Source organism: Salvelinus alpinus, chromosome 30 (genome assembly GCF_045679555.1).
Source record: "Salvelinus alpinus chromosome 30, SLU_Salpinus.1, whole genome shotgun sequence".
NCBI lineage: Eukaryota > Metazoa > Chordata > Actinopteri > Salmoniformes > Salmonidae > Salvelinus > Salvelinus alpinus.
In genome coordinates, this window is record NC_092115.1 from 41190669 (window position 1) to 41204117 (window position 13449).

At 41.9% G+C, this 13449-nt stretch overlaps 1 protein-coding gene across 1 annotated transcript in view; it reads left to right on the top strand.

Moving 5' to 3' along the window:
* The first annotated feature begins 6791 nt into the window (after positions 1–6791).
* The window catches only part of LOC139560662 (nuclear receptor coactivator 6-like), a 51561-nt gene continuing 44903 nt past the window's right edge, over positions 6792–13449 (top strand). Inside the window, exon 1 of the mRNA XM_071377655.1 lies at positions 6792–6885. The gene's annotated coding sequence lies outside the window, so the exon portion shown is untranslated. The remainder of the gene's footprint in view (positions 6886–13449) is intronic.

The following is a 13449-nucleotide window of genomic DNA, read 5'->3' on the forward strand; positions in this document are numbered from 1 at the left end:
AGGAGACAGGTACTCCATGTGGTGTCGACCCCGCACTGGGGTGGTCAGGTACTGCCAATGCTGGGGAGGGGGAGGGAGAGAGAGAGAGAGAAGGCAGAGACAGAGAGACATGGGAATAGAGAGAGAGTGAGAGATAGAGGAAGGAAGAGAGAACATGGTTGTGAGTAGAGTATGGTCCTGGAGTTGATTGGGTGCCAGACTTTTTCCTGTAATCTCACTTCCCTGGCAAGCAGTCCTCTTTTTGATTCGAGCATGGAGAGACAGTCACTGATTGTCTCTCCATGCTAATGGCGCCGGAGGAGATGGCTGCCGTTTTACTGTCCCCTAACCAATTGTGTTATTGTGTGAGTTTTTTCGCGTTATTTGTAACTTATTTTGTACATAATGTTTCTGCCATATTCTCTTATGACCGAAAAGAGCTTCTAGATATGAGGACAGCGATTACTCACCCCGTACTGGAAGATTCTTGGCGCACAGATTCCTTTAGCGGGATCATTTTCATCAACAACCGCTGAATTGCAGAGCGCCAAATAAAATATAAATTACAAAAAATATTTATATTCATGAAATCACAAGTGCAATATACCAAAACACAGCTCACCTGTCGTGTCAGATTTTGAAAATATGCTTTACAGTGAAAGCAGTCCAAGCGTTTGTGTGAGTTTATCGATCACTAGACAAAACATTACAAACACCTAGCAGCAATGTAGATTGGTCACGAAAGTCAGAAAAGCAATAAAATGAATCGCTTACCTTTAATGATCTTCGGATGTTTGCACTCACGAGACTCCCAGTTACACAATAAATTTTCCTTTTGTACAATAAAGATTATTTTTATATACAAAAACCTCCATTTGGTTGGCGCGTTATGTTCAGTATTCCACAGCCATAGGCAGGTCATCAAGGGTTGACAAAAATTCCAAACAGTATCCGTAAAGTTCGTAGAAACATGTCAAACGTTTTTTATAATCAAACCTCAGGTTGTTTTTAACATAAATAATCGATAATATTTCAACCGGACGGTAAACTATTCAATACAAGAGAAAAAGAAAATGTCGAGCTACAACTTTCGCGCGCATGAACTAATCAAAGGACATCTGTTTATCCACTGACGTGTTTTGATAGATCTCGCTAATTTTTCAGAATAAAAGCTTGAAACTATGTCTAAAGACTGTTCACACCCTGTGGAAGCCATTGGAAAAGGAATCTGTTTGCCTGCCTTTCCTCCATTTAAAGGGATATCAATGGAACAGGGCTTTTCAAAATAAGAGGCACTTCCGGGTTGGATTTCCTCAGGTTTTCGCCAGCAAAATCAGTTCTGTTATACTCACAGACAATATTTTGACAGTTTTGGAAACTTTAGAGTGTTTTCTATCCTAATCTGTCAAATATATGCATATTCTAGCATCTGGGCCTGAGAAATAGGCAGCTTACATTGGGAACATTATTTTTCCACACATAAAAATACTGCCCTCTAGCTTCAAGAGGTTTTAACGAGTCGGATGCGAAGGATTTACTCCAGACACCCGACAAGGCCCTCATCCCTGTCATTCATGGGAGAAAGAGACAGAGATATCGGGGATGTAGGTCTGGGTGCCTTATAAGGATCCTACGGTGAGTGGGTAATCTGTCTTTTCCATCGGTCCTATTAGCCAACGTAAAATCATTGGATAATAAAATAGATGAACTACGAGCATGTATATCCTACCAACGGGATATTAAAAACGGTAATATCTTATGTTTCACCAAGTCGTGGCTGAACGACTGTCACGGATCCCTCCGGAACTGTCATCACGCACACCTGGCCCCTATTCCCAGTGATTAGTAATTGTATAAGTGAGCCCTTTGTTCACCATTGTCCTGTCGATTATTGTTACAATGTCCGTTGGTCGTGTAAGTACCTGTGCCTTGTTGTTTTGGCTTTCGTGCCATTGTGGATTGCACAGATGAGTACGGGTCTCGTACTAATCATTGTGCGCTAGTGTTATTTATTCGAGGTACTCCTCGCTCTATTGTTTGGGTTTCTACCCTGTGTTCTGTATACGTGTTTGTTTGGTCTTCATCCCTGTGCCTTTAAATGAAACGCTGTAATTTTGGAAAATAAAAAACCCGATTACGCATTCCTGCGCCTGTCATCCTGATCTTTCATACCAACTTGACGACGACGACATGAATAACATACAGCTGGCGGATTTTACACTTTTTCGGCAGGATAGAAGAGCCGGTAAGACAACGGATGGCGGTCTATGTATATTTGTTAACAACAGCTGGTGCAATTACTCTAAGGAAGTCTCAAGGTTTTGCTCACCTGAAGTAGAGTGTCTCATGATAAGCTGTAGACAACACTATTTACCAAGAGAGTTTTCATCTATATTCTTCGTAGCTGTCTTTTTACCACCACAAACTGATGCTGGCACTAAGACGGCACCCAATGAGCTGTATACGGCCATAAGCAAACAGGAAAACGCTCATCCAGAGACTTTAATGCAGGGAAACTTAAATCCATTTTACCTCATTTCTACCAGCATGTTAAATATGCAACCAGAAGGAAAAAAACTCTATACCACTTTTACTCCACACACAGAGACATGTAAAAAGCTCTCCTCGCTCAAATCTGACCATAATTCTATCCTCCTGTTTCCCGCTTACAAGCAACAACTAAAGCAGGAAGAACCAGTGACTCGTTCACTAAAGAAGTGATCAGATGACGCAGACGCTAAGCTACAGGACTGTTTTGCTAGCACAGACTGGAATATGTTCCAGGATTCTTCCGATAGCATTGAGGAGTACACCACATCAGTCACTGGCTTCATCAATAAGTGCATCGATGGAGTCGTCCCCACAGTGACCGTTCGTTACATTTCCCAACCACAAGTCATGGATTACTGGCAATATCCACACTGAGCTAAAGGGTGGAGCTGCAGCTTTCAAGAAGTGGGACTCTAACCCGGACGCTTATAAGCGATCCAGCTATGCCCTCCGACGAACCATCAAACAGGCAAAGCGTCAATACAGGACTAAGATTGAATAGTACTACACAGGCTAAGGTGTTCGTTGGATGTGGCAGGGCTTGCAAACTATTACTATTACCACAAAGGAAAGCACAGCCATGAGCTGTCCAGTGACACAAGCCTACTAGACGAGCTAAATTACTTCAATGCTCGCTTCGAGGCAAGCAACACTGAAGCATGCATGAGATAATCAATTGTTCCGGATGACTGTGTGATCACGCTCTCCGTAGCTGATTACCTTTAAACAGGCCAACATTCACAAGGCCGCAGGGCCAGACGGATAACCAGGACGTGTAATCCGAGCATACGTTGACCAACTGGCAAGTGTCCACACTGACATTTCCAACCTGTCCATGACAGAGTCTGTAATACCAACATGTTTCAAGCAAACCACCATAGTCCCTGTGCCTAAGAACACTAAGGTAACCTGCCTAAATGACTACAGACCCGTAGCACTCACATCTGTAGCCATTAAAGTCCTTTGAAAAGCTGGTCATGGCTCACATCAACACCATTATCCCTGTAACCCTAGACCCACTCTAATTTACATACCGCCCCAACAGATCCAGAGATGAAGCAATCTCTATTGCACTCCACACTGTTCTTTCCCACCTGGACAAAAGGAACACCTATGTGAGAATGCTATTCATTGACTACAGCTCAGCGTTCATCAGCATAGTTTCCTCAAAGCTCATCACTAAGCTAAGGATCCTGGGACTAAACATCTCCCTCTGCAACTGGATCCTGGACCTCCTTACAGGCCTCCTCCAGGTGGTAAGGATAGGTAACAACACATCTGCCACGCTGATCCTCAACACGGGGGCCCCTCAGAGGTGCGTGCTCAGTCCCCTCCTGTACTCCCTGTTCACCCACGTCTGCATGGCCAGGAACAACTCTAACACCATCATTAAGTTTGCCGACGACACAACAGTGGTAGGCCTGATCACCGACAACGATGAAACAGCCCATAGGGAGAAGGTCAGACACCCGGCCATGTGGTGCCAGGATAACAACTTCTCCCTCAATGTGATCAAGACAAAGGAGATGATTATGGACTATAGGAAAAGGAGGACTGAGCACTGGCTTCTCGTCAACGGGGCATAGACGGGGCAGCAGTGGAGCAGGTTGAGAGCTTCAAGTTCTTTGGGGTCCACATCACCAACAAACTATCATGGTCCAAACACACTAAGACAGTTGTGAAGAGGGCACGGCAAAGCCTATTCCCCCTCAGGAGACTGAAAAGATTTGGCATGGGTCCTCAGATCCTCAGAAAGATCTACAGCTAAACCATTGAGATCATCCTGACTGTTTGCATCACTGCTTGGCATGGAAACTGCTTGGTCCGACTGCAAGGCACTACAGAGGGTAGTGCGTACGGCCCAGTACATCACTGGGGCCAAGCTTCCTGCCATCCAGGACCTCTGTACCAGGCGTTGTCAGAGGAATTGCCTAAAAATTGTGACAGACCCCAGCCACCACTTTCTCTGCTACCGCACGGCAAGCGGTAGTAGAGCGCCAAGTCTAGGTCCAAAACGCTTCTTAACAGCTTCTACCTCCAAGCCATAAGACTTCTGAACAGCTAGTCAAATGTCTACCCAGACTATTTGCATTGTCCCCCCCACCACCTCTTTTACTGGAGCAACGGACCGCCCTTGCTGTCTCTGCCTGGCCGGTTCCCCTCTCTCCACTGGGATTCTCTGCCTCTAACCCTATTCCACGGGCTGAGTCACTGGCTTACTGGTGCTCTTCCATGCCATCCCTAGGAGGGGTGCGTCACTTGAGTGGGTTGAGTCACTGACGTGGTCTTCCTGTCTGGGTTGGCGCCCCCCAACCCCCCTTGGGTTGTGCCGTGGCGGAGATCTTCGTGGGCTAAACTCGGCCTTGTCTCAGGATGGTAGGTTGGTGGTTGAAGATATCCCTCTAGTGGTGTGGGGGTTGTGCTTTGGCAAAGTGGGTGCGGTTATATCCTGCCTGTTTGGCCCAGTCCGGGGGTATCATCGGATGGGACCACAGTGACTCCTGACCCCTCCCGTCTCAGCCTCCAGTATTTATGCTGCAGTAGTTTAAGTGTCAGGGGGGCTAGGGTCAGTCTGTTATATCTGGAGTATTTCGCCTGTCTTATCCTGATGACTCCTTGCTTTCCCTAGTCCACCTAGCCGTACTGCTGCTCCAGTTTCAACTGTTCTGCCTGCGGCTATGGAACCCTGACCTGTTCACCGGACGTGCTACCTGTCCCAGAACTGCTGTTTTTAACTCTCTAGAGACAGCAGGAGCGGTAGAGATACTCTAATGATCGGCTATGAAAAGCCAACTGACATTTACTCCTGAGGTGCTGACCTGTTGCACCCTCGACAACTACGGTGATTATTATTATTTGACCATGCTGGTCATTTATGAACGTTTGAACATCTTGGCCATGTTCTGTTATAATCTCCACCCGGCACAGCCAGAAGAGGACTGGCCACCCCTCATAGCCTGGTTCCTCTCCAGGTTTCTTCCTAGGTTTTGGCCTTTCTAGGGAGTTTTTCCAGGCCACCATGCTTCTACACCTGCATTGCTTGCTGTTTGGGGTTTTAGGCTGGGTTTCTGTACAGCACTTTGAGATATCAGCTGATGTAAGAAGGGCTATATAAACACATTTGATTTGATTTTACGCTGCCGCTACTCTCTGTTTATTATCTATGCATATTCACTTTAACTCTACCTACATGTACACATTACCTCAATTACCTTGACTAACCTGTGCCCCCGCATATTGACTCTGTACTTTTACCCCCTGTATATAGCCTTGCTACTGTTATTTTACTGCTGCTCTTTAATTATTTGTTATTTAAATTTTTTACTTATCTATTTTTACTGAATACTTATTTTTCTTAAAGCTGCATTGTTGGTTAAGAGCTCGTAAATAAGCATTTCACTGCCAATTACAGCACCTGTTGTATTTGGCACATTTGACAAATACAATTTGATTTGAGACATACATACACACACATGATAACATACGCACCATACACACATACACATGGATTTTGCATTGTAGATATGTGGTCGTGGAGTATGGCCCTGAGGGCACACACTTAGTGTGTTGTGAATTCTGTAATTAATGTATTGTAATCTTTTTAAAATTGTATAACTGCCTTAATTTTTCTGGACCCCAGGAAGAGTAACTGCTGCCTTGGAAGCAGCTAATTGAGATCCATAATAAATACAAATGCAAATCATAAGAGCTTGCAAGGTGAGTTTGAATAAGACATCCAATTACCACTTTGCAGTTAGAACAGCTGGTTTTATTATAGCTAATAAATAACAAAATATTTGATGGATCACTAATTAAAACAAATGCATGTTTTTAATCTATTTATTACATTTGTATTTTTAATAACAAATATCAACAAACAGAAGAGGAATAGTCACATGTAAACAAGCATACATACAGACTATTTACATTGCCAGGAATCCTAAACAAACAAAGTTATAATTGCCTTTTTGTTTTGTCATTTTAGTTAAAGTAGTGCCATATTGTTTAAATTAATTTATAAAGTGAAAAAAGTTAGGTTTTGAATTAGACCATTTGCATTTGTGAATATGAAATGTACCTAATATTATTATCAGTTGAATTAAATATACTACATCTTTATCAATTTCTGAATTTCTGAAATAAATCATTATATCAAAACCATTAAATTGTTTGCCCATGCAAGGCGGTCGGCATACTCATCATCACACTCCCTCATCTGATTGGTCGAGTAGGCGGGCCATCTGACTTTGTGTCTGTGGTAACTAGAGACGCCCTTTTTTCCACGGCTCCCCGATTCATGTTTTCTTAGCTAGCAGTAGTTGCATTGTTGTACTTGCTCCCAAATGGATATATCTGGTAAGGATTTCGTTGTTTTCTATGTTGTTTGTTTTGAACATTTGTCTTAAGCAATTGTATGTAGTTAGCTAACCAGCAACATAACATAAGCTGGAACGGAGGTCATGAAATAGCTACGTTAACGTAGTTAGCTAACCGGTACATAATGAATCAATGTACTAGTAGCTTGCAGCTAGCTAATAAATCCTAAAAGCGAACTGCTGGATCTAGCTAGCCAGCAGGCCCAGTTAACTGTGTCGTGATCTAATTTTTCTAATTGTATTACGCCGTGTAATGACAGCTTACCACCAATTGGTGTTTTGGTGATCTCTTAATATTCAACTGCAAGGTTCTTAGCTTGCTTGCGCGGTATTATGCAAGCTTGTCAATGTCTTATTCGATTGCCAGTTAGCGAAGGCCTTGTAATCGTTCTCCTTAGTTAGCCGATCGAATAAATTATTGAATCGCTTTTGCCAGATACTAATAATAGTTGGCTAAATCTTTTGTAGCAGTAGGACTCGTCTAATTAGTTATTGCTAAAGTATGTACCGTTAGCTAGCTAACTATGGTGTACACTAACGTTAGCCCGTTGGTGTTTGTTTATAACTCATCAACAGTTAACTAAGCAAGCTAACGCTAGCTAGCTACCTCTACCTGTCATGATGTTCATGATTGTGATAACAAGCAACTTTGTATCGAACGCTGAACCTTGTAATAAGCTATATGTAACCACATTATCAATAATGCTTGAAACAGAGTTGCAATGCCCGTGACAACGGCAGTATTCTACATTGAGCTACAATGTTGTTAGACTAAGCTTCGGACACACCGACAGCATCATTAGGCAAAATAGTATGCAGCATCATCTGGATGTGTGCAACAAAAGTTCAACATTCACCTTCTGCTACCATTTCTGTTAAGCCGTTTTCGCATACAGTTTGTATTCACCACACCGAACGCACTGCATATGCAACGCTATGCTGCAAGGCAAACGCAGCGTTTTATTGGATATGAATGTAATGCTGGTGTACCAAAATGCAATGACACTGTCGGTGTGTTCGAAGTGAGCACCGTGGCACCAACTACCTTTTCCCGAACGTCCTATTCCCAGCCAGTGTTGCCAACTAATGTTCAGGGTAAGTTGCTAGAGGCAGGTTGATTTGTTGCTAAATGACGTTGTGATGTCATTGCGTGATAACGTAAACCTGCGTCTTACGTAGAATACACAATAACATTACGCAAATTGACAGGCCATCTCTGCAAAAAAATATGATTTGAGATATGTTCAGGTAGACTCCCACTCCTTTTCTGTACAATTTTGATTGAAACAATATGTTGATTGATGTTGTTCTGTTCAAGATCAAACATTCGTTACCAACTATATTGGGGTTGGCTCATCGAACCCATGCTACTGCTACTGCAGTCAGCCAACAATGGTTTGCAATTTGCTGAAATTGCTGCTGGCCTGCTGCTGCCTGTGCACGAGCTGAGCGCCTGCTGCTGACGTCACTCACAAAGCACTTTTGCAGCCAGGCACTTGTGTTGTGACAGAAAAAAACTTTTTGTGTCATTTAGAGGGAAAATGCGTGCATTTTAGGATTTGAGTCGCTTTTCAAAAGTTGCTAAAAGTTCAAAATACATTTTTTAAAAGTAGCGAAATTTGTTGCTAGGTGCTGTTTGAAAAGAAAGTTGCTAAAACTAGCAACAAAATTGCTAAGTTGGCATCACTTTTCCCAGCCCATTGTTCTGCGTCACAATGTCAATGCCTGCTTCACTATTGCTGTCAATAAGACTTGCCCACGTTAACCTTGTAGGCTTCATCAGGTACCTCGTAGGGTTACCTCATGTAACTAATTATTAACATGGTTACGACTACTTTGTGTAAGCTCACTGTTCGCCTGCGTACACGTTCTGATGAACCACAGTTCTAGCGATGGCTGGCGCATAACAATCAAACGTTAAACATTTTCTGGTCATGGTTAACCATATATATATATATATATTTTTAAAGGTGTAAAGCCAAAACAAAACCCGAGTCCCAGTCCTCTTTTTCAAGATGTGGCCGATTTTTAAACATTTTATAATTAAGAAATAACTGAATAACCAACGATTTGTTGTTTCTTGTTAATTTGACATACGTCGAAATCTGTTCGTTCATTTGCATCGAATTGAGCCGATGCTGAGCAGGTTCACTGAGTTGCAACTCAAATGGATAGGTTTTGCTCATTGATTTGTAGATCTGAAGCAGTTGCTACCTTAGATTATGAGCCTAGCAAGTGTCACGAATTAGTTATGTAGTACCCACTTTAGGCCACATGGAGGAGCAAGAGAGCTAGCTGTTTTTTGCCTTAAATAACCTGATATATTATTAATTATACAATCGGGATAACCTAGAACACTTATAGAAAATATTTTAGTAATAATATTATGTTAGTAAATACCATTATAGTACTAAATAGCATTTCGATTGTTAGGTTTTAATTATAAAAATAAGTCAGCATTTTGCTGTTTTTTTGTTATTAGTTATTTTATGATATTTATTATTGCAAAGCAGAACACTTGATAAACAAGCCGCATTTGTTATATTTTTTAAATGTGGTTTGAATTGGGTGTGACCTAGTAACCACTATGTGAAAGTCCAGAAATTGGCGTGGGATAGGTGGGGCAGGGTTGAGACTGATCTCGGGAATTACTAAGAAAAATACCCTTTATTTCTCAGCTGCCTCACCAATGTCTTTATGTGAATTAATAATTTGAATTGCTAAATATTTCCAATAGATGGCAGCATAAGACCACAAAGAATCAGTTATACTGTAGGCTATGAGCAGCAATATGATTGACATAAAATAGCATGCAACTAAAAACTATAAGTCCCATGATTTTCTAAAATGGTCACCCATTGCTTTACAGTTAGCTACTTGTGCGAGAAGGCAGAGCGCCTCGAAGTTGGTGGTGAATTTGACAATAAATGTTCTAGAAAAATAAGTTTCTCGACCATAGGTGACTGAATTAATGTTCAGGATTATTGATAATCGTTATTGAAATAGTAATCAAGTATAATTTCAAAACATGAGCATGAAAATAGGTAATAATAAACGTGAATCATCATCATAGTAATTCACAGTAATCTGTTAAAAGGGTGTTTCGGTCCTTCCTCTTGAGTTAGCAGTGTGGAAGGGACAGAAAAAAACGTTTGGGAGTTTTTCTGTGAGTGGGGGGGGGATCCAGGGAGAACTGATCATATGAAATTTAATTTGTGGTTTTATGCTGCCATCTATTGGAATTCAGCAATTGCAAAAAAAACATTTTCGAACAGATTACATCATGCAACCCGAAGCCCCTCCCTTGCGCAAGAAGGCAGAGTGGTTGCTGTCGGCAAGAGCTTGAGTTGGCTACTTGCGTGAGAAGGCAGAGCTGCTCAATGCCTTTACCTCGCTTTGGCATCAAACCTGGTCGAATAAACCATAAACGCTATCAGCATTGACATTCATTCATGGATGGTCCAGATTAACAATAGATAACATACAGATTAACAATACATACAATTCTGCAAACTTGTTTTTTCCATAAACAGTCTTGCATTTAAATTGATAAACTCAACATTACTGCCGGGCTATCCAGGCTGTATCACATCCGGCAGTGATTGGGAGTCCCATAGGGCGGCGCACAATTTGCCCAGGTTCGTCCGGGTTAAGCCATCATTGTAAATAAGAATTTGTTCTTAAATGACTTGCCTAGTTAAATAAAGGTTACTCACACACACGCACCACACTGAGTTATTTTGATGGCATTTACTGATGTCCCCATTACCGGTAAAACATCATCAAAACCTATTTCTTTCACTTACTTGCTGTGCTGTTTGTTGTTCCGTCATTTCATTCTCAACAGGATTTCTATGGAATGCCGTTTGGGTCTTTGCGCGTCAAAAAAGATACAATATCAAATAAGCTTGTTGACCAAACAGGACCTGAATATGACTGCACGTCACATAATAATTTAATGCATTCATACTTTTTTTTTTACATAGTTATTACATATTGATTATCACTCGTATTTCATATGTCACAACGATTCATCGATACGTATGCTATGATGCTGGTAAAGTTGTCTCGAGCACCTACAGTGATGGTCATAAAAAAGCTAGCTAGCTCATGGATGCAAACAATGTTTTTCCCCAAAAACATAGCAAAATTACGTAATCTCTTTCAGTAGCTATATAGCTAGGTGTCTTATTAATGGTGGTCAGACCCATATATGGGAAGCCAATAGTGGACTTTGCGGTTAGCCTTCAAAATAAAAGTATGGCATAATTTTACTATTTGTTTTCATTTGCATCACTGTCAATGACATACGTGTATTTTGAAGGCAAACCGCAAATTCCACTATTGTGCCTAATCCTCATTGTGGCTAGCTTCACAACACATAACCCGGTCCGGTCGAGCCTCATTAGACAGATGAAGCTGGCTGGCTGCTTATAACGTTAGCTTTGGGCAACAGGGTTAAGTAGCTGGCTAGCTATTTATTTTCATGAACTGAAGTTCAATTTCAATAGGCGAACAACAAGTGGCAACCTAGCTAATACTTACTCACAATAATTCCTAAATCATTGCTAAGAATAATGAAAATGACTGCAGTTTCTACTGGTCATTGTTTTCAGGCTGGTTGTATTGGTGCTAGCTAGGTACCAAGCTAAAGCTAGCTACCTCAGAAGTTGCGGTCGAACAAATGATGCTTTATTACCAACGTAGTATTGTAAACACATTGTTTGTGGCCGGTGTTTGCAGACTTTTTCGTACAGCTTTGACAGTGCTACTGTATCTTTTTTAACACGCAACGACCCAAACGGCGTTCCATAGTATGTATGTCGTGAAGCTAATAGCAGTGACGCTATTACTGTGTAACTCCGGTAGGGCAACATCTGAAAAATAGCGCACTTGGTAGTGTGTACCGGTGCTCTACCAGTCGGCGAAAGCCAACATCACCCACAACAGAGAACGGTTGATTGTCAAGGGCAATGAATTCAATTATCTTGGTTTTAATGGATTTTGCCTTTGAGTTGTCTCGCTGAAATTTTCTTACTCTTTCAAATGACTGCTTGACTTGTTGACTGCTCGATCCACACAGCAGACATTGTGGGCTAGGTTAGGAATGCTGTGTTGCACGTGTAGGGCAAAATGTTACGTGGCGTCATTACGTCATGTACCTACGTTATATGGGTTTGCACGGTAGCTTTGACATCGGTTTTTAACATCGGCGTTAAACTAGACATCGGGCCGATACCAATATTGGCATTTTTAGCTAATATCGTCCAATTACGATATGTTCACCGATATATCGTGCATCCCTACTATCCCCAATTTAATGGAATTGCAACCCTCTGCATGCACAGTGCAATCTTCCATCAAATGTGCAGTGCACTCTTCCATCACATGTACAGCTGATTATCAAGATCTTGCACACTAATGAGATGCTATTGAGCCCACACTACACTGTCCGAGCCAAGGACTACATGCTTTCTGGTAAGTTTTGATTACAATACTGGGTGGGGTGAATATATTTTATGACATATATTATGTTTTGTTAACTAGTAAATAGCCTACAGCAAAGTGTGTTTTAAATCATTTCTAACTTGTTAACAATTTCTGCTAGTTAGTTTTTGCTACCATGTGGGGTTTAGCTTGCTTGAGCCTGCTAACTGAGGAGTGTTAATTCACCTGTTTCCATACAAGTTTCATTTTTTTAAACAAGTCTTATAAATGAGTTGTTTAATCTAACTGCTTTAACTATGTATCTGTACATGGAATTGTATTTGTTGTTTTTCTACTCATTTTGTTTCTAATCTTTACAGGAAAATGCCACGGGCACTATCTGATGTGTGGAGACATTTCACTGCAGCTAATGTAGAAGGAAAAGCTGTGTACATTTGCAAATACTGTGCCAAATCATATGTGAAGAATGCAACAAAGATGCAGAATCATCTGACCAAGTGTATAAAGTTCCCTCAGCGCTCACAACAAGCAACCTCTGACTAAAGTCCCTCTACTTCTATTCGAGGTGAAAATGATGAATCAGACACCTTATTGATAGCAACAGCTTATGGTTCTCATGGAATCAGAAGTTTTTTTGACTCAATGGAGGAACGTAGTCAGAGAAATGCTGATGAATGTCTTGCTCAAGCTATGCATGCAACTGGTTCACTTCTGATGCTCACAGGCAATGTGTATTGGAAGAGATTTCTGAATGTTCTTCGCCCAGCACACACCCTTCCAACGAGACATGCTTTATCTACTAATTTATCTACCATTGCCTAGTCCTGTGGGTGACTGGGCCATTGTGGGCTTGAGGGAGGCCACTGCCTCATCCTGTTGGTGACTGGGCCATTGTGGGCTTGAGGGAGGCCGTTGCCTAGTCCTGTGGGTGTGTGACTGGGCCATTGTGGGCTTGAGGGAGGCCGTTGCCTAGTTCTGTAGGTGACTGGGCCATTGTGGGCTTGAGGGAGGCCATTGCCTAGTCCTGTGGGTGACTGGGTCATTGTGGGCTTGAGGGAGGCCATTGCCTAGTCCTGTGTGTGACTGGGCCATTGTG